This window comes from Mesoplodon bidens, assembly GCF_964165515.1.
Source record: "Mesoplodon bidens genome assembly, chromosome: 1".
In the NCBI taxonomy this organism is placed as follows: domain Eukaryota; kingdom Metazoa; phylum Chordata; class Mammalia; order Artiodactyla; family Ziphiidae; genus Mesoplodon; species Mesoplodon bidens.
Genome location: NC_138176.1, coordinates 85,178,729 through 85,199,895, shown reverse-complemented (window position 1 = coordinate 85,199,895; position 21,167 = coordinate 85,178,729). Strand labels below are relative to the sequence as shown.

Sequence of the window (21,167 nt, the reverse complement as noted above, 5' to 3'; positions counted from 1 at the left end):
AAGAAAATGGATAAGTGCAGCAGCCACAGTGAGAGAAGGGCATGACTGAAAGCTTTTAAAGAAGCAGATAAATTCCCAAATCGCTTTCTCTATACTACACCCATGAGTAATTGCCTCTCACAGCCAGCAGAATTATTCTACGGAGAGGGTAAACAGAAGAACTCTTGACTAAGGGATACTAGACACAATTGAGATACAAAAAACGTGAAGAAACAGGAAGATTGATTGAATGTGTGCCTATTAAATATTGAGAGACCCACCAATTCACGTTTTAGAACACTAGGAGCCAAGCCCTGACTTTCTCTTCTTTTTTTCTTTAATTAATTTATTTATTTATTTATTTATTTATTTTTGGCTGTGTTGGGTCTTTGTTGCTGTGCGCGGGCTTTCTCTAGTTGCGGCGAGCAGGGGCTACTCTTCGTTGTGGTGTGCAGGCTTCTCATTGCAGTGGCTTCTCTTGTTGCGGAGCACGGGCTCTAGGCACGCGGGCTTCAGTAGTTGCAGCACACAGGCTCAGTAATTGTGGCTCATGGGCTCTAGAATGCAGGCTCAGTAGTTGTGGTGCACGGGCTTAGTTGCTCCAAGGCATGTGGGATCTTCCCGGACCAGGGCTCAAACCCGTGTCCCCTGCATTGGCAGGTGGATTCTTAACCACTGTGCCACCAGGGAAGTCCCAAGCCCTGACTTTCTACACAAGATTTTGGAAGAGTCTTCTCTGTGGAAGCTGACCAGCCCATGTGGAAAGACCTAAAGAAAATTACATGGCACTTTTCCCAACAAATGGCCCACCTACTTCACCCTACAGGGAGTTCACGGTTGGCAAGCTCACCAGACCTCTAAAAATGAACATTTAATCAAGGAGACATTTGAGAAAAAAACTCTAATATGAAAGATAGAAGGCAAAACAAATAGATGAAATGATTTTAGATATATGTGGGAAGTATAAAACCTCAAAAATCAAAACAGGAATATATCTATAACTAATATCCTCAGATATAAGAGAATATATGTATCTCTGGGAAAAAAACAGGATGCCATGAAAAATTAACCAGAGAACCAAAAAAACAGCTCTTGGAAATTAAAAATGTGATGGAAGAAATGAAAGACTTAGTACAAGAGTTAAGTGATAAAGAAACATCTCAGAAAATATATGAGGGGCTTCCCTGGTGGCGCAGTGGTTAAGAATCCGTCTGCCAATGCAGGGGACACGGGTTTGAGCCCTGGTCTGGGAAGATCCCACATGCCACGGAGCAACTAAGCCCATGTGCCACAATTGCTGAGCCTGCGCTCTAGAGCCCACGAGCCACAACCACTGAGCCCATGTGCCACAACTACTGAAGCCTGCACACCTAGAGCCCGTGTTCCGCAACAAGAGAAGCCACTGCAATGAGAAGCGTGCGCACCACAACGAAGAGTAGCCCCCACTTGCCACAACTAGAGAAAGCTGCGCGCAGCAACGGAGACCCAATGCAGACAAAAATAAAAACAAACAAACAAACAAATAAATAAATAAGAAAATATATGAAAGAGACAAAGAAAAAATATGCTGCTGGAGGATAAAATATGCATACAAAAGTTGGATTAAAAAAAACTTCAAAGTATAATTTAAAACGGGGAAATATAATACTGAATATTTTTTCAAAGTGAAATATCAATCTACCTTCCCTAAAACAGTGTACGTAAAAGTTCCCTTAGGCCACATCCTCACCAATAACTATTTTTCCTGTAGAAGTTTGTTAGAATTCATTGTAAATCTGTCTGAAGCTGATATCTTCTTCATGAGAAAAGTTTTAAGACAACAATTTAATTATAATAATATATAGTATATATGTAATAAAACAACAAATATATAGGACATATGATATAACATATGTAATATGTATATTCTATCTATATGTATATTCTAATCTATTCAATCAATTCACTATATTTCAGCTAATCCCTTTTATCCCATCTTCCAGAGGTACCAATCATGGAGCCTTTTGAAGATTCTGCAGTATAAATTAAGTTGGTTCCCTGATTCCCATGCACTGCCCCTCACCCCATCTTAGATTTGGCTTTCTCAGTTCTACCAAGTAATTTGCCACTTACCATCTACTTTCCAGATTTAAAACGTGCATTGATATTGTCTCATCTTCTCTTTTCCCCATCTCTATGGATTTTTATCTTTTTAAAAGCTTTAGTTGGGTTTTGAAAGAAAATAAAATTGGACTTATTAAATCTACTGTCTTTACTAGGAAATGTGACTTCTAAAAAAAATGAAAATGCAGAGTCTATGAGTAAACAGTTTTGCTCCTAGGTAAACTCTTGACATGTGTACCAAGAGAGATGTGCAGAAATATTTACAGTAGCATTGACATAATGGCAAAAATCCAGAAGTAACCCATGGATGAATCTTAGAAACATAATGGTTAGTTTTAAAAAACTGCAAAAGGATGCGAATAGTATGAAATAAATTTAGCCAGTTCAAAAAACATTAAAGAAAATCGAAGTAGTAGTTAGCCTTGGTTCAGGAGAGACAAAGTTGAAATTGGGGATGAAGATGAGGAGCTTCAACAGTACTGGTGATTGTTAGAATACCCCAGGAGCAAACTGTGATGCAAGAATTTGGGTGTAATTACAGTTGACCCTTGAACAACATGAGTTTGAACTGTGTGGGTCCACTTACACATGGATCTTTCTCCACAGTACATATTATAGTGCTATATGATCCAAGGTTGGTTGAATCTGTGGATGTGGAACCAGGGATATGGAGGAACCGCGAATATGGAGGAACTGCAAATACGGAGTGCCAATATAAGCTATATGTGTGAATTTTTGACCGTGCAGAGAGTCTGCACCCCTAACCCTGTGTTGTTCAAGGGTCAACTGTAGCTTATTTGGGAGACTATCCCAGGAAACACTGGTAAAGGAGTAGGGAAGTGAGATGGGAAAGGAAAAGTAGGAAGTTATAAAGGGTGAGTTAATAAGCAGATTATTACCATGAACAACCAAGGCTCAGTTTCACTGGGACCTCTTGGAGACTGTATAGAATATATCTCAAGGTCATCCTACCTGAGGGGCAAGGAAGCTTAGATATTTATCTACCACCTCCGTCCATTATTAGTTGAGGGCTGTTCCTGGTGCCCTTGATCCTCTGGCACTGCCAGCATACCATATTTGCAGGGGCTAAGCATACTTCTGTGACCAGAGGAAAGCCTGAAGGCAAAGCACCTCAGGTGCCAGCAGATGCCATTAGTGTTTTTCAGGAATAGTGAGCACTAATGGGATAGGCCTGCTGCAGCACCACTCTACTTTTTAAACTAGAAGGGGCTAAAATGGGATTTATTTGGTTACTGTTTGTACTATATATGTGAAATGTATTTTCATATCAGTGCTAATGTTAATAAAAATATTAAGTAAACTTGTACATGTTTCTTGAATTCCCATTTTATTCTTTGCAAAATGTTCTGTTAGAAATGTGGACTTTATAGTATGTGTTCATTCTTCATTTTCACTGACCTTCTGCTCACATGCAGCAACAGGACCGCAGACTCCCTGGTGTCATTGGGCCCTAAATCATTTTTTGAACAAATGAACCTTTCACTGCAGGAGGGATATTGTGATTAGATTTAAATATGGTCATTTATATAGCAGCAGGAACTGATTAGGCAGTATATTTTAGGAAAACATCATGGTGTGAAATTCAATTCAACTTATGTGTTTGTTTTTTTATTATATGGATCGTTTTTACATAGTAAGATTTTGGCATTTGGGGTCTCAGAGGTCATACGCCTTAGGCTAAGACAACCTTTTCGATTATAATTAATTCAAACCCCAATTATGCTCTTCCAAGCAGGAATGGTTCTATAAAGTCCTCCTTTCTGTGGCCAGCATGTTACAGTTTAGTTTATTTAATTTATTAAGCCAAATGCACTATAGGCTGTGCTTATGGAGCAGGGTCATTCAATTGACCAAGGCAACTAGAGCAGACAACTGGACACTTTACAGAACAATACACTGCAGTTGGACTCAAGAAGGAAACTCACTAATTTGTACCTGGTTACACAAATAGGCTGAAGGTGCCTGAATTGATTTTAGAGAACTGTCTTTGACCACTCAAAATCACTGAAGCTAATTGCTCTGTATGAAGTAAGCTAAATAAACAGATAACAAATGTTTACTGATTAAATTACGCCTTTAATCCATCAGCTTTTTAAAAAAAATTTTTGAAAATAAATTTCAAAAAAAAAATCTCAATGCCTACAATGACATACATATCTGTACTCCTTGATACAAAGTTTGAGTTAATCCTTTGTTAACAACTACCTCTAAGGCAGCTGAAGGGTAATAAAAACACTCTTTACAAAGGAACTGACAATCCACTAGCTTGAAGGGCCCTTAATTTTTCTCTGAACAAGATCAGGCTCATCACTCTACTTCTGAAGATCTCTATTTACATTGACAAACCAATCAGAAACCATGGAATGAGCTGTTTCAGAACAGCTCACAAGGGCTGACTCTACACAGATAAGCAGAATAGAGGAGTTGGTAACATGAAAATGTTTTATGAGACATTTCTAACAGGAAAGTAGAATGCATTGCAGATCCCTTTAATTTTACAAATCTATCTCACGGCCTACTTGGTGAGGCAGATCAATTTGGTATTCCCTTTGTAACTGTAAACATTTCCATTTAACAGTCATTAGTTTAATCATCTCTTAAAATGAATTAATCATTAGCATTTGAAGATTGTTTTTATTCTCCTTCATACAAAAGCCCATTAAATGAATGGATAGATGGATAACTATAATTTAAACTGGAAATTTTGACTGATGCAACAATATACAAAAACACATTTCAAAGTGAGCTGTTAGAACACAGAGTCTAAATTTCAACACAGATATAAAAAATGATGGCAATTGAGAAAATTTTTTGAGGAATACTTCATTGGAAAGAGAGGAGTGCTATGGGGGAACAATGATGAGGCTTGTTTGCAATGCACCTCAAGACAGTCACAGAACTCAGTAAGCATCTCCTGTACTAATCCTGTCTTTAAAGTTTTGATATCTTGTTCATCATACTTTTTTGCATTAATATTTACTTTAAAAATATTTCATTAAAATATTGTTTATCTTGACTGCTGAGTTTTTTGACACCCTCTTTAATTCTGCACTCAAGGTGAGTGCCTCACCAGCTTCACAGTAGTCCCAGTCCTGACTGATGGGCACAAGGTAATAACGTCTGACCCTCAACTGTATCTGCAAAAGCCACCTATGACAGCAGGACATAGGTGGGTGACAAGGAAGGTACTGTACTCTCCTCTAGTAATGGGTCAAAGTATGGGAATTCCAGGGACTAGATGAAAAATAGTGGTATAAATATTTGCCTGGGGTCATTTAAAAAGGTATCCTCTCCAACAGGATGGTCTGAGAGAGTTGACACCGACCTAGGAGAAAGGGACTTTGGGAAAACTTCTGCAAGGCAGAAGCCAAGGGGCACTGGGGTGACCAACTGAAGGTGAGGCACTGCTACATGTGGAGAGTTAGGCTGAGGACCAGGGCAATCAGAGGGGCCACCTTTCCACCCTCCTCCCAACTGTACAACCCTTGAGTTGAACAAGAAGGTTTATAGTATACTCTTCCCTGAAGACTGCTGGCATGCCTGTAGCCAGGCCCTGGGATGAAGGTGGGGTGGGGAGGAAAAATCTTAACTGAAGGAAGAGCAAAGTATTCTTTAATATATTACACAAAACGTACCTAAGTACTAAATTAAAACTATGATTTTGATATTCAAGTGACCCTAGGACTCAAGGCCATGTTGCAAAACTTCAGTGGCACCATTCCCATTAAAATTTATCAGAGCTGGGCTCCAGGAGACTCATTTACAAAGATTACAATGCAAATGGTGCCTCCGAGAATTGTGCAACTTGGAGGCCCTGATAGAACATTTTATTACTTGAATGGTCAGAAAAATCATGGGACTGCATAGGTTTTTATACAGGCACAAGAAAAAAACTTCTCCCAGTGAAAGTTAAAGACAAAAATGAATTTGCATTTTAGTTAAACTCCATAAATTATGCTTATTCTACTTAACTGTTACAGAAGGATGGATGGGGGGAGAATGAAATGAATAAAAACATAGACAGTAAAAGGAAATTTAAGTTACTGAAGAGAGTGATTCTATTTAAATTAATCTGTTTCCTTAACAGTGAGTTGATTTAAGAAGAAAATTCCTGTTGAAAAGGGTAGAAACATTCATTGGGGGCAAATTTCAATGTCTGATTGACTGATGTTATTTAGGGACTTTATCTGTATTTCAAAGGTTGTTCTCCCATATAGATGAGCTAGTTGAAAAGAGAATACTGTGCCCTGATGACCTTGGGAAATACCATACCCATCTGGTACAGCTGTCATCTACTGTCTTGTTTGCTATTCTAGTCTCTGATACCACCATGGTGTTCCCACATACCTGTGGTTATCTTTTCTCCAATCTCATTTTCACCATCTTATTTTCAGTCCTCATTTCTCACCAAGATCACAGTAATATTTAATTAGCCTTCTCTTCCAGATGTGTGCCTCAGATCTTTTCTATATTTTGTGCTAAATGAAGCTTTCTAAAATATAAATCTGATCAAATGAAAATATGTGTGTAGGTATCTACACACACACAAACATATGTGAGTATACACATATACATACTTATGTATTCGTATATATACAAGCTGCATATACATACATATACACACATATATGTACATGGAATACATGAAAATATACATATATGTATGTGTGTGTACATACACATATACTTAAAACCAGAAGACTCACACATAAGCATTACAGTAATTATGTTCAGCTGGTAGGATTATGAGTCCTTGATTAAATTTTTCTTCATGCTTTTTTACATTTTCTAAGTTACTGCATTGACTGTTCATTAATATAATTTTTAAAAATTTCTTAATGATATAGAGAACATTTAATGAAATGAGAAAATTTTAAATAGTTGTTCATTTTTGAAGTGTTTACGAAATAGTATATATAGTATGAACCCATCTATCTGTGTAAAATGTATATATATATATATATATATATATATATATATATTTTTTTTTTTTTTTTTTTTTTTTTTTTTTTTTTTTGCGGTACGCGGGCCTCTCACTGTTGTGGCCGCTCCCGTTGCAGAGCACAGGCTCCGGACGTGCAGGCTCAGCGGCCATGGCTCACGGGCCCAGCCGCTCCATGGCATGTGGGATCTTCCCAGACCAGGGCACGAACCCGTATCCCCTGCATCAGCAGGCGGACTCTCAACCACTGCACCACCAGGGAAGCCCTAAAATGTATATTTTATACACAGTAAGTCCCCTACATATGAACGAGTTCTGTTCTGAGAGAGTGTCTGTAAGTCCAATAAAGTTAGCCTAGGTACCCAACTAACACAATTGGCTATACAGTACTGTACTGTAATAGGTTTATAATACTTTTCACATGAATAATACCTAAAAAAAAAAAACACGAAAAATAAGGAAAACATTTTTAATCTTACAGTACAGTACCTTAAAAAGTACAGTAGTAGAGTACAACAGCTGGCATACAGGGGCTGGCACTGAGTGAACAGGAAAGAAGAGTTATTGACTGGAGGAGGGAGAGGAGGTGGGAGATGGTAGAGCTGAAGGATCATCAGCAGTAGGAGATGGAGGGCAGGCTGCACTTTCACTCATGCCTGACATTGATGGCACAGGTTCTGGTTCCTTGCTGGATTCAATTCTATCTACCCTCTTGAGAAAACGATCCAGTGATGTCTGGGTAGTAGCTCTTTTTATCTCATCATAGATGACACGTAGCACTGGAATGCATTCTGAAAGGCTGCTGCAACCTTTGTGTACCATTCTATGTTCAGGTCCTGTGCCTCAAAAACTAACAGTGCCTCCTCAAATAGCACCAACTTACATGACTGGACACGTGAACGCATGTTCATATCTTTGAAAGTTCACAACTTGAAGGTTCGTATGTAGGGGACTTACTGTAAATGAATGGTGTGTGTGTATATATATATATATATATATATATATATATAAACACATACATGTAAATGCTAGCACTGATTACCTTGGGAGATGATACCTTGAGCAATTTTTACTTTTCTTTGTGCTTAGCTATATCTTCAAAATTGTCTACAGTGAGTATATATAGTCATGATAGTCTCCCCACTAAGTGTGATTCTCTGTGGCAAGGAGGTAAAGCTATATAAAAGGTATAGCAAAGCCCATTGATGCTTTTCCTAAAACTGGTTAACATGTTCTTTATTTCTGCAATATTACTTCTGCCAAGCCTAAAAAGTAGCACTTTGGCAACATCATTCTTTCACTCTGAGATGAAAATTCACTTCATTTCATCAAGGAGCCAAAGTCCCTTGTAGTATTTTACCAACTAGATAGCTTTGGAGCCAATTATCTGCAACTAACTTTCTTTTGGAAAGCTTGCAAATGCATGCTCTTCACTTAGGCTGCAAAGTAGGCAGGGAGTCAAAATATTACACAAGGTAAACCCATGCATGACCTTAGTGTCAGAACAGAAAGCAGTGAGGTAGAGCAGGGATCAAGATGGCAGAGTAGGAGGATGGGGAGTTCACCTCCCCTCTAAAACACATCAAAAGTACTTCTACATGTGAAACAATTTTCATGGAAAATTAACTGGAAACTGGCAGAAGAACTCCTGTACAACCAAAGCTGCAAAAAAGATCTCCATGTAATCAGGTAGGATTGGGGAAAAAAGGCATCAAGCTGGGACCTGTGCCCCCTGGGGGGATCTGTAAGGAACAGAAGGTCCACATGGGTGGACCCTCACCTTGGGGAGAGAGCAGGTGGAGCCACAATCTGGGAATCCCAGTCCTAGGGTCCTACATGGAGGAGACAAGCCCCCTTGCCTGCTGGGAAATCCACTGAGACAGACAGGGCTGGAGAAGCCTAGACTCTACTCACAAGAAGTGCACATGTGCTGGCTTGCTAACAGTCAGGGTGGAGAGAGCCTCGCACTGGCAGCTGCTGCCTCACCGCACTTCCCAGTCCAAAGGGGCAAACATCCCAGCCCTGCTCACTCCACACTACAGCCTGGCACGAGATCTGGGCAAAGACTCGGTCTAGTCACATGGAGACAGACCAGGGCGCCTGGGGAATGAGTCAGGTGGAGACATGAAGGCCACTGTCAGTGCACACATCTGGCAGCAGGTAGGGCCACGATAGCCATTGTTAACACATGTAGGGACAGCACCACAGAGCACTTAGCAGCTAACTGCTGAATCTCAGGCAGAGAGCCCTGGGAGAGAACTCGTCTAGCTACACAGAGACAGCCCAGAGGGCCTGAGGTATTGTCTGAGTGGGGTGGCAGAAGCCACTGTCAGCACGCTCAGGAGTACAGAGCAGCTCCTCTCCCATGGAGAGCTCCCTGGCACAACCTACTCCACACCACAGCTTGGCACTAGATATGGGGTACACAGGTCCTGGGAGAAAACTGCCACAGAGGCAGCCCAGATCTCAGACAGCAGCGCAGCTACCTCAATTTCTGCAGCCACAACACCCCAACCCCCAGCCCTACCCTACTTCACACAACACTTTGCACTAACTAGATCTGGGACAAACACAAAAGAGAAAGGGATGTGACCTTGGGCTGCTTCTGAGCAGAACTGCAGACGCCTACACACAAGATGCATAGGTTCTCAGTGATCACACAGGCCTCACTGCTTCAGCAATCACCTCCTTTGAGGCAGGGCACACACTCAAGGGCAACAGAGCCTGATCAATGCCAAACTTCAAGGCTTCTACTTCAACATCTGGGGAGCAGACACTGGCCCTGACAGGGTGACAACAGCTACAAATCAGAGAGGAAGCCCCGCTTCACATCCAACACAGGCTCTAGACACTACGACACCAACCACTCCCCCTATCAAGAGGTAACAGCCAGCACACCCTGAGGAAAGGCGTGGCTGGCATCCATACCAAAACCAGCCCTCACACCAAAAACATTAGACACACACAGTGTACACAGGGACTCTCCCAGATGAAAACACCCCTTCAAGGCCACAGTAGATAACTGTTTTTCCTAAATTCACAGACACAGAGAAGCTTAAGTAAAATGAAAATGGAGAGGAACTACTCCAACTAAGAAAACCAAAGAAATCCCCTGAGAGAACAAATGAAACAGAGCTTACCAGTGTACTAGACAACAAGATCAAAAAGGAGGTAATAGGGGCTTCCCTGGTGGCGCAGTGGTTGAGAGTCCGCCTGCCGATGCAGGGGACACGGGTTCGTGCCCCGGTCTGGGAAGATCCCACATGCCGCAGAGCGGCTAGGCCCGTGAGCCATGGCTGCTGAGCCTGCGCGTCCGGAGCCTGTGCTCTGCAAGGGGAGAGGCCACAACAGTGAGAGGCCCGCCTACCGCAAAAAAAAAAAAAAAAAAAAAAAAAAAAAGGAGGTAATAAAAATGCTAACTGAATTTAAAAAGATTATTGACAGAAACACAGATCACTGTAACAAGGAACTAGAAACTATAAACATGAACCAATTAAAAATAGACAATTTAATTGCAGAGATGAAAGCCAATCTAAAGACACTGAATAGCAGACTAAATGACACAGAAGAATGAATAAGTGATCCAGAACAGCAAACAGAAAGACAAATGAAAAGAAATGAAAACAACATATGAGATCTACAAGGCTAATACAAAATGTGTCAATCTACACATAATAGGGGTTCCAGAAGGAGAAGAGAGAGAAGAGGATTGAAAATGTATTTGAAGAAAGTAAGGCTGAAAACTTCCCAAATCTAAAGAAGAAAACAGATATCCAGGTACAGGAAGCAGAGGATCCCAAAACAGATGAACCCAAACAGACCCGGACCAAGACATATCATAATTAAAATAACAAAAGTTAAAGGTAAAGAGAGGATTCTAACGGCAGCAAGAGCAAAACAAAGAGTCTGTTACAAGGGAATTCCCATAAAGCTATCAGCTGATTTCTCTGCAGAAACATTGCAGGCCAGAAAGGAGTGGCATGATATATTCAAAGTCCTGAAAGGGGAAAACCTGCAATCTAGAATACTTTACTCAGCAAGATTATCATTTAGAATAGAAGGATAAAGAATTTCTCAGTTTTTAAGCAAAAACTAAAAGAATTCAGCAATACTAAACCTATCCTAAAAGAAATATTGAAGGGTTTTCTCTAAATAGAAGAGAAGCAAAAATCTATAGAAGAGGGAAAATCACAGTAGGAATGAAGGAAATACATAAAAGGAATGAAGATCACTTAAACAAACCAGTGCATACAAAAAAAACAATCAAAAAATTGTTAAAAACGATTATAACTGCAATAGTAAAAGGATAAGCATGAAGATGTAAAACAGGACTTCAAGGTCACAAAATGCGGGGGAGGGGAGAATAAAAATGTAGATCTTTTAGGACTTGTTTGAACTTACATGACTTAATTTAAAGAAAGTAGATATAGTTACGGGTCAACGTACTGGAACTCCATGGTAACCACAAATCAAAAACATAAAATAGATTCACAAAAACCAAAAAAGAAAGGAACTTAAGCATACTACAAAAGAAAGTCATCAAACCACAAAAGGAAAAACAAAAAGAAGAAAGAAATAAAGAAAAACTACAAAAACAACCAGAAAACAAGGATTAAAATGGCAATAAGTAAATACCTATCAACAATTACTTCAAATGTCAATGAACTATATGCTCTGATCAAAAGACATAGAGTGGCAGATTAGATAAACAAAAACAAGAACCTAGAATATACTGCCTACAAAAGACTCACTTCAGGGCAAAAGACACACACATAGACTGGAAAGTGAGAGGATGGAAAAAGCTATTTCATGCAAATGTAAACAACAAGAAAGTGAGGGTAGTAATACTCATACAAGACAAAAAAGAATTTAAAACAAAGACCATAAAGAAAGACAAAAAGGGCATTATATAATGATAAAAGGATCCATATAAGAAGAGGATATTATACTTGTTAACATATGTGCTCCCAATATAGGAGCACCTGAATATATAAAATACTAACAGACATAAAGGGAGAAATGGACAATAATACAATAATAGTAGGAGACTTTAACACCTCACTGACATCCATGGACAGATCATGCAGACAGAAAATCAGTAAGGCAACAGAGGTCCTAAATGACACAACAGACTAGCTGGACTTAATTCATACCTACAGGACACTACATCCAAAAAAAAAAAAAAAAAAAAAACCAAAAGCAAAAACAGAATACACATTCTTTTCAAGCACATATGGAACATTCTCTAGGATAGAGCACATACTAGGTCACAAAACAAGCCTCAAATGTAAGGGGACAGAAATTATTTTAAGCATCTTTTCTGACCACAACGGCATAAAACTAGAAATCAACCACAGAAAGAAAAACAGGAAAAGAATGAACACATGGAGACTAAACAACATGCTACTAAAAAAACCTATGAGTCAATGATGAAATCAAAGGAATCAAAAAATACCTTGAGACAAATGAAAACACAACCTTACAAAATTTACAGGATGAAACAAAAGCAGTTCTAAGAGGGAAGTTCATAGAGCTACAGGCCTTCCTCAAGAAATAAGAAAAAACTCAAATAAACAACCTAACCTACCACCCAAAAGAATTAGAAAAGGAAGAACAAACAAAACCTAAAGTCAGCAGAAAGAAGTAAAGAATAAAGATCAGAGAGGAAATAAATAAAATAGAGATTAAAAAATAGAAAAAAATCAATAAAACCAAGAGCTATTTTTTTGAAAAGATGAACAAAATCAACAAACCTCTAGCCAGGCTTACCAAGAAGAGAGAGGACTCAAATAAACAAAATAAGGAGAAATAACAGCTGATACCATAGAAACACAAAAAATTGTAAGAGAATAGTATGAAGAGCTATATGCCAACAAATCAGACAACCTGGTCTAATTTGGACAAGTTTCTAGAAACATACAGCCTGCCAAAACTGAGTCAAGAAGAAACAGATAATCTGAACAGACTGATCACTAGATGTGAAATAGAATCTGGAATTTAAAAAACTCCCTGCAAACAAAAGTCCAGGACCGGATAGCTTCACTGGGGAATTCTACCAAGCATACAAAGAAGAACTTATACCTATCCTTCTCAAACTATCCCAAAAAACTGAAGAGGAGGGAACACTCTCAAATTCATTCTATGAGGCCACCATCACCCTGATACCAAAACCAGAGAAAGACACTACCAAAAAAGAAAATCATAGGTCAGTATCTTTAATGAATATAGATGTAAGAATTCTCAACAAAATATTAGCATACCAAATCCAACAATACACAAAAAGGATCATATATCATGATCAAGTTGGATTCATTCCAGGGCTGCAACAATGGTTCAACATACACAAATTAATCAATGTGATACACCACATTAACAAAAGGAAAGACAAAAGACACATGATCATCTCAACAGATCAGAAAAAGCATTTGACAGAATTCAACACCCATTCATGATAAAAACTCTTACCAAAGTGGGTACAGAGGGAACATATCTCAACATAATAAAAGCCATGTATGACAAATCCACAGCCAACATAATACTTAACAGTAAAAAGCTGAAAGCCTTCCCACTAAATTCAGGAATAAAGCAAGGAGGCCCACTCTCACCACTTCTATTCAACATAGTATTAGAAGTTCTAGCCACAGCAATCAGATAAGAAAAAGAAATTCAAAAAGGAAATAAAATAAATAAAAGGTATCAAAATTGGAAGGGAAGAGGTTAAACTGTCTCTATTTGCAGATGACATGATACTCTGTACAGAGAACCCTAAAGTCTCCACATAAAAAACAATCAGAACTAATAAATGAATTCAGCAAGGTAGCAGGATACAAGATTAATATACAGATATCTGTTGCATTTCTTTATACTAATAATGACATATCAGAAAGAGAAAATTAAAAAAACAATCCCATTTAAAATTGTGCCAAAAAAATATTTAGGAATAGAAGGAAAAAAACAGGAAAAACTAAAACTACCTAAGGAAACTTGACCAAGGAGGTGAAGGACCTAGATGCTGAGAACTATAAAACATTGATAAAGAAAAGTGAAGATGATTCAAAGAAATGGAAAGATATCCTATGCTCCTGGATTGGAAGAATTAATATTGTTAAAATGGCCATACTACCCAAAGCAATCTACAGATTTAATGCAATCCTTATCAAAATACCCATGACATTTTTCATAGAACTAGAACAAATAATCCCAAAATTTATATGGAACTACAAAAGACCCAGAATTGCCAAAGCAAGTCTGAAGAAAAAGAACAAAGCTGGAGGTATAACCCTTCCAGACTTCAGACTATACTCAAAGCTACAGTAATCAAAACAGCATGGAACAGAACAGAGAACCCAGAAATAAACCCACACACCTCTATAACAAACGAAGCAAGAATATAAAATGGAGAAAAGACAGTCTCTTCAACAATCGGTGTTGGAAAAGTTGGACAGCCTCATGTAAATCAATGAAGTTAGAACACTGCCTCACACCATATACAAAAATAAACTCAAAATGGTTTAAAGACCTAAATGTAAAACATGATACCATAAAACTCCTAGGAGAAACATAGGCAAAACATTCTCTGATATATATTGTAGCAATATTTTCTTAGATCAGTCTCCCAAGGAAAAGAAATAAAAAAAAAAATAAACAAATGGGACATTATCAAATTTAAAAGCTCTTGCATAGCAAAGGAAACCATAAACAAAACAAAAAGACAATCTAGGGAATGGGAGAATATCTGTAAATGATGTAACCAACAAGGGGTTAATATCTAATATATACAAACAGCTCATACAACTCAATATTGAGAAAACAAACAACCCAATCAAAAAATGGGGAGAAGACCTAAATAGATACTTTTCTAAAGAAGACATACAGATCGCCAACAGGCTCATGAAAAGATGCTCAACACTGCTAATTATTAGAGAAATGCAAATCAAAACTGCAATGAGGTATCACCTCACACCGAAGATTATACTTAGTGAAGTAAGTCAGACATGTATTATACTTAGTGAAGTAAGTCAGAAATGTATCAAATACTACATGACATGACATATGTGGAATCTAAAAAATAATACAAATGAGTCTATATACAAAACAGAAACAGACTCAGACATAGAAAACAAATTTATGGTTACCAAAGGGGAGAGGGAGGGTGGGAGGGACAAATTAGGAGTATGGGATTAACAGATACAAACTACTATACATTAAATAAACAACAAGGATTTAATGTATAGCACCGGGAATTACATTCAAAACTTGTAATAACCTATAATGGAAAATAATCTGAAAAAAAACTGAATCACTATGCTGTACACCTGAAACTAACACAATATTGTAAATCAACTATACATCAATAAAAAAATAAAAGAAAAAAACAGCACTGGTGTACTGTTCATTATCAAACAACCTGTTAGCTAGTCAATATTCACATCCTGTAACCAGAGTAGGAAAAAGTGACACTTCTAAAGGGGCAACAAGGGCTTTAATTAGAATACATGAACTTATTTCATTCATACTATGTATCCATTTTACGTCATCTCTACCCTCAAATCTGAAAGTAAAAGAGTAGAGGAAACAAACAGGGTAACAGACTATTACAATCAATACAATAAGTGTAAAGAAATAGGGTTATGATGATGATACTGATATGAAGGAAAGTTAGCCCAGGCAAGGAGGAAGGACATAGGCAAGTCAGGCCTATTGGAGAGGTGACACTGAGCCACTTCTTAAAGGCTGAGTGGATGTTAGGCAGGAAAAGCATGGCAAGAGGGGTGGGATTTCCATGCAGAGGAAAGAGGATGTACAAAGAGAGATGTGAGAGATCATAGCATCTGGTGAAGGAAGAGTAAATGGGAGTGAACAGGAGAGGTAAGGAATCTGGAATTTTATGCTGATAGCAGTAGGGTATCAGTGAATGTTAATAGGCAAGGACAGAAAAGAAGAAAATAAGCAAGGACAGGATATGGTCAAATTAGCATTTTATAAAGATATTCTCTGGATGAACTGGATTCTGGGAGAAGAGAGAGGAGAAAATCATTTAGGAGATTATTGCAGTCACCTAGGTGAAAAATGGTGATTATCTGGAAATACAAAGGAAGAGGGGATATATTTAAGTGATATTAAGGAGTAAAACTTGTATTGATTTGTTGATAAAATGGAAAACCAAGGATAAAGGAGAGGAAAGACTTTAGAATGATTCCTAGGATGGCAGTATCATTCACTGATACCAGGACATATGAGAAGAGAGAACAAGGCTGGGTGGACCATCAAGGTCCTTTCCAGTTTGTGGAGTTTGAGGTGCCAATTGAACATGCACACAGAGCAACTTGGTAAGGAATAGGTCCCTGGTAGGAGAGAGATCTGGGTTGTACCTTAACATTTTAGTCACATAGACGGAAACTGAAGCCATGGGAATGGTAAAAATAGCCCAGGTAAATTGTGTGGAATAAAAAGAGATCTTAAGATGCAACCTCAAAATGTAAAGTGTTGGTTGAGAAAGAGTTACCTGTGAAATAGCCTGAAAAGGACATTCAGAGAAGTAAGAGGAATATCAAGAAAGAATAAAGTCAAGAAAAGAAAAGGAGAAATTTCAAAAAGGGAGGAGTCAATAGTCTGGAATGCTGTAATGACATAAAATAAGGGCCAAGGGGTGTGCACTGGATTTGACAACAAAAAAATTCATCAATGAGCTTAGTAAGTAGTTTCAGTGGAAGGGTGAATATGAAAGCCCCACTGCAGCAGACTGAGGCTCTAACAGAAGATAAGAATGAGGAGACAGTATAGATTACTTTTTCAAGAAGCCTGGCTATCAGGGAAAGGAGAAAGATTGAGTAGGTTCTAGAAATATCAATAGAAGCCAGGGAGACTTTTTTTCATTTCTTAAGATGGGAGAGACTGGATTATCTTAATGTGAAGAAGAAAAGATCCCACTTCAGCCCAATAAATAATTAAAAGGGAGATAGGAAAAAAAAATCTTTATATGTACCAAATTATTGTAATTTCAAGCCTTGCTTCTCTTGACTGAAACTGTATGTGTTCATCATTCTATCTCTATAATTTAGCATAGTGCCTAGGTTATAGTGGGAATTCTAATATATGTTGAATGAATAAGTGCATGAAAGAATTTATAGAAGTAAAGTAGTAACAGATAACACTGAAAAGGAGAGCACATAAATTGGGAGAACTATTGCTTGCTGTTTTATTTCCCCTGTGGAGTAATACCCAGGTCATCTGCTGAAGGCAAGGGAAGAAGACTATAGGAGAACGATTAAAGATCCAGTCACTGTCACAAATGAGGAGGGAGTTGACTGAGGTACACAAAAGTCTTGCCAGGCAGGGCAGAGGATTCAGTTGAAGCTGGAAACCGTGAATGTGTAATAGCACCTGGAACAGCACAGGAGTTATTTTATTTGTAACAGGTATTGACTGGATAGAGAACGTAAGCAAACCAGAAGGACATTCCAACTTGGGGGAAAATGGAGGTGACAACTGACTGAAGTTCTCCCCCGGCTAAGAGCTGATACTGTGGGAGAAAATGAAGAAGCTGAGAGGATGAAAAGTTGTGGCCGGAGAGCGGCATGTTAAATTTCACAGAAGGAACAACTCTAGTAGTGACAAACCACAGGTTACAGCCCTGGACGTAAGTGGATAAAGTGTCAGAGGTAAAGATTATTAGAGATAGGGAGGTTAAGGTACCGTGAGGCCAGAGTGACAAGTAGCTTATCCACATGGACTTTGAGCTCACCCAGGATGACGGCAAGACACAGAGGATGATGGTGAGCCTGGTGCCACGATTTTCCATAATAGATGGTAGATAACAATGATAGATGGGATAGATGATAGATAATGATGATGAAGTTGGCTGGAAGGTGACAGCCAAATGGAAATGGTCTCAAAGGAAAAGATTTTCTTTAAAAAAAAAAAAAAGGCAGAAACATAATGGATGTGGGAGAGGGGAGCTGAGATAATGCACACCCATCTTCCTCTGTGGTATGAGGGGTATAGGAGTTGAGAAACCTCCCATTCAAATTGCTTGAGGGAGACTCATTATTTGGGGGAACAGACCCAGATTAAAAAAGATAAGACAGAAGATGAAGTCATAAATCCTTCATGCAACATCATTCAACTGCCACTGATGGCTGCCTTGTTATTAATGAGAATCAGCAAGTTGCACTCACCATTATTTGGTAGATACCACCCTGTACACTGCTGTAACGCTATAGTCTTTTCAGAAGAAAATCAACCAGCCATCTCAGGCATAAAATCCTAAAACATAATTTAACAGGTCTTAATATTTCTAAAATTTAGAGGCTTATGGTTAAAACAGAATGAAGTAAACTCTTTAGGCAAACTTTACAATTCTCCCTCATTCCCCATTCACTGCTAGGGATTGGACAGTAACCTTAAGAATTTCCTGTTGCTCTTTCCATCTGTCCCTCAAATCCTTCTCTTACATGGCCCTAATAGAGACCACTATTTTCTTCTGACATGTAAAAGTTAAATAACTTGGGACTGAATAGGAGGATTCAGAAATTCTGAAGTGGTTAGTAAATGCCTGAAAATGCTATATCCCATAAATTATATACATACATATATATATATATTAAAATGCTCTCTAAAAACTTTCCCTTCTGGGCTTCCCTGGTGGCGCAGTGGTTGAGAGTCCACCTGCCGATGCAGGGGACACGGGTTCGTGCCCCAGTAGGGGAAGATCCCACATGCCACGGAGCGGCTGGGCCCGTGAGCCATGGCCACTGAGCCTGCGCATCCGGAGCCTGTGCTCCGCAACGGGAGAGGCCACAACAGTGAGAGGCCCACATACCGCAAAAAAACAAAAAAAAATCCAACTTTCCCTTCTACTTTACAATGGGGTAAAAGGATTTCTGTGATCTCCAGAAAGTTATTCCTTTGAAATGAGCTTGAAACATCATTTTGCCCCTCGTCATGATATCTCTGGACTTCATGATGATACTGTTTCCCTGGTTATTATGAATCAGCTGCTTTTGCCTCTTATGAGCTATACTGAGACCTTTAGAAGGTCACTGTACTTGGGAGAAGTAGACTTACCTGACCCATTCTTGGTGGTTCAGGGCAGGCTTCTTAGAGCACTCAGTGACCAAGCTGTGACCTGAAGCAACAGAAAGCAAGCACATTTAACAGACTGAGGACTACAAGAAGTTTGATATATTTAGATTTTAGAGTACACAGTAAGGAATGGCAGGAGACTGGAGATATAAGTAGGGGCTTCAGAAGCCACGTTAAGGAATGTGGTTTGTACTTTCTCTTGGAGGAATGGGATAGGGATGAGCAGGAGTGTCTGCTGATTTCCGCTTCTTCCATCCACTCAGTGGCTGATGCAGACCGCGAAGTCCACACAGAGAGTAAAACTCTACCTCCACAGCATCTGCAACCCCCCCAAACACACACCTAATCCACCCACTTTCCCAAGCTGCAGGACCTTAAATCGAGTATTATCAAAGAAGAAAATAAAGGACTGGGTCTTCCCTCAGCTGATTAGCCCAACTGTATCATCAGTACGAGAGGTCTGTAAGGGAAACTGGTCCATAGGTTCTGTACAACATTTTCTAGATGGGGTCCAGGTAAGTGATAAGAATTGGGGAGTTACAGAGTTCAGAAGCTGCAGAAGGAAAAGTGTAATGTTAAAAATTTGATCTAATCATTTAAAAAAAACTCCAATGATGCCACACTGCAGATATAACAGGGATTCCTTACCGACTTTAAATTAGGTTACTGCCACTGATAAATGGAAGACTGAAAGTTTAACATGTCCATTCTGTTATCAGGTTTGCATGAGACCAAGTGCTATTTGCTTTCATCTGATCCTATTCTGCTCTTCCCGGGAAGCTCAAGGTGGCCACGAGAAAAAGGGCACTGTTAGGTGAACAATGGTAAGAAGCCATTCTAGTTTCCTCCTCCCCACCTTCCTGAGTCAGGCACTTTTACTTCCATTGCTGTGAGACCATAGAGAGAAAAGTTGTATTCCCAGAGGGGTCTAAAGCATCATGCTAACCTTAACAGGCAAATCCAAGTCATACCTAGTCCCAAGTCAATCACTAGTGCAAATTAAAAAATACCTAAATAAATAAATTTCAGGTGACTTTCTAATAAACAATAGAAAGACGTGGATTTCCCTTCTCAAATATCAAAGTGGTTTGGGACCTGGGATACTTCTAAAAATTTATTATTGAGATTGATTTTCTTTCTCAGGGAACAAGAAGAGAAACAAAGGTTTACTGAGTACTTGATGTCTATCAGTTGCTCAGGCTCATGCTTTATATAATTTTTATATTGATCATATACCTTGATCATATCACTCACTCTGAGCCTCAGTTCCTCATCTATAAAATGAGGATAATAATTATTACTTATTAGTAATTATTTAGGCTCAGAGAGATTGAGTGATATGACCGAGGTCCTGTACAGTGTATAACGGGTTTTGTAGGCAGTACTGAAACCCAGTCTTTTTGTTTCTAAAACACATATTCTTTTTACTGCACTACACTTCTATTCCAGTGACCAGATACATCTATTTTTTCTAATCTAGAAAAAAAAAAGATTGGATCCATTATCCATGGCCTTCTAAATTCACAAATCACCATCAGTAGTAGATTACCTGAGAGACTATTTAAACCGTGGCTCTAGAGTAACCATAAACTTTTCTTCTCTTCTCCAAGTTGAAAGTACACTAGGGTGATGGTTCCCAAATAATGAGGTTTTCATTATCTTTGGCAAAAGAGAGAAGTACAAAGATAAGGTAGTCAATTTTTTTCATATGTAAAGGACTTCCCATTATTCTCAATTTATGATCTCTCTTCCCTGACCCACCCACTTTCTCCCTCTCTTTCTCTCTGTGTGTATGTCTGTGAGTATATTTGGATGTATTTTTCTTTTTAAATGAAATAACAGATTTGGTCGAAGGTAGTTTACTGTTTAATGTGCTTGAGAAAATAAAAAGTGGGCAACTCCTCTGAAAGAGTGTGCCTAATAGATATCAAAATTTTAAAAACGTGGGACCTCCCTGGTGGTCCAGTGGTTAAGAATCTGCCTTCCAATGCAGGGGAATGTGGGTGCGATCCCTCGTTGGGGAACTAAGATCCCACAT

General features: G+C 38.8%; 1 long non-coding RNA gene across 9 annotated transcripts in view; it reads right to left on the bottom strand.

Moving 5' to 3' along the window:
- The window catches only part of LOC308623567, a 73,722-nt gene that overhangs the window by 24,811 nt on the left and 27,744 nt on the right, over positions 1-21,167 (bottom strand). For 8 of the 9 annotated variants that reach the window (XR_014016839.1, XR_014016840.1, XR_014016841.1 and 5 more), the window contains exons 3-4: positions 19,112-19,172; positions 18,223-18,310 (exon numbers count right to left, since the gene is read on the bottom strand). This is a non-coding gene — a long non-coding RNA (uncharacterized lncRNA). The remainder of the gene's footprint in view (positions 1-18,222; positions 18,311-19,111; positions 19,173-21,167) is intronic. The other variant, XR_014016847.1, reaches the window with a different exon arrangement.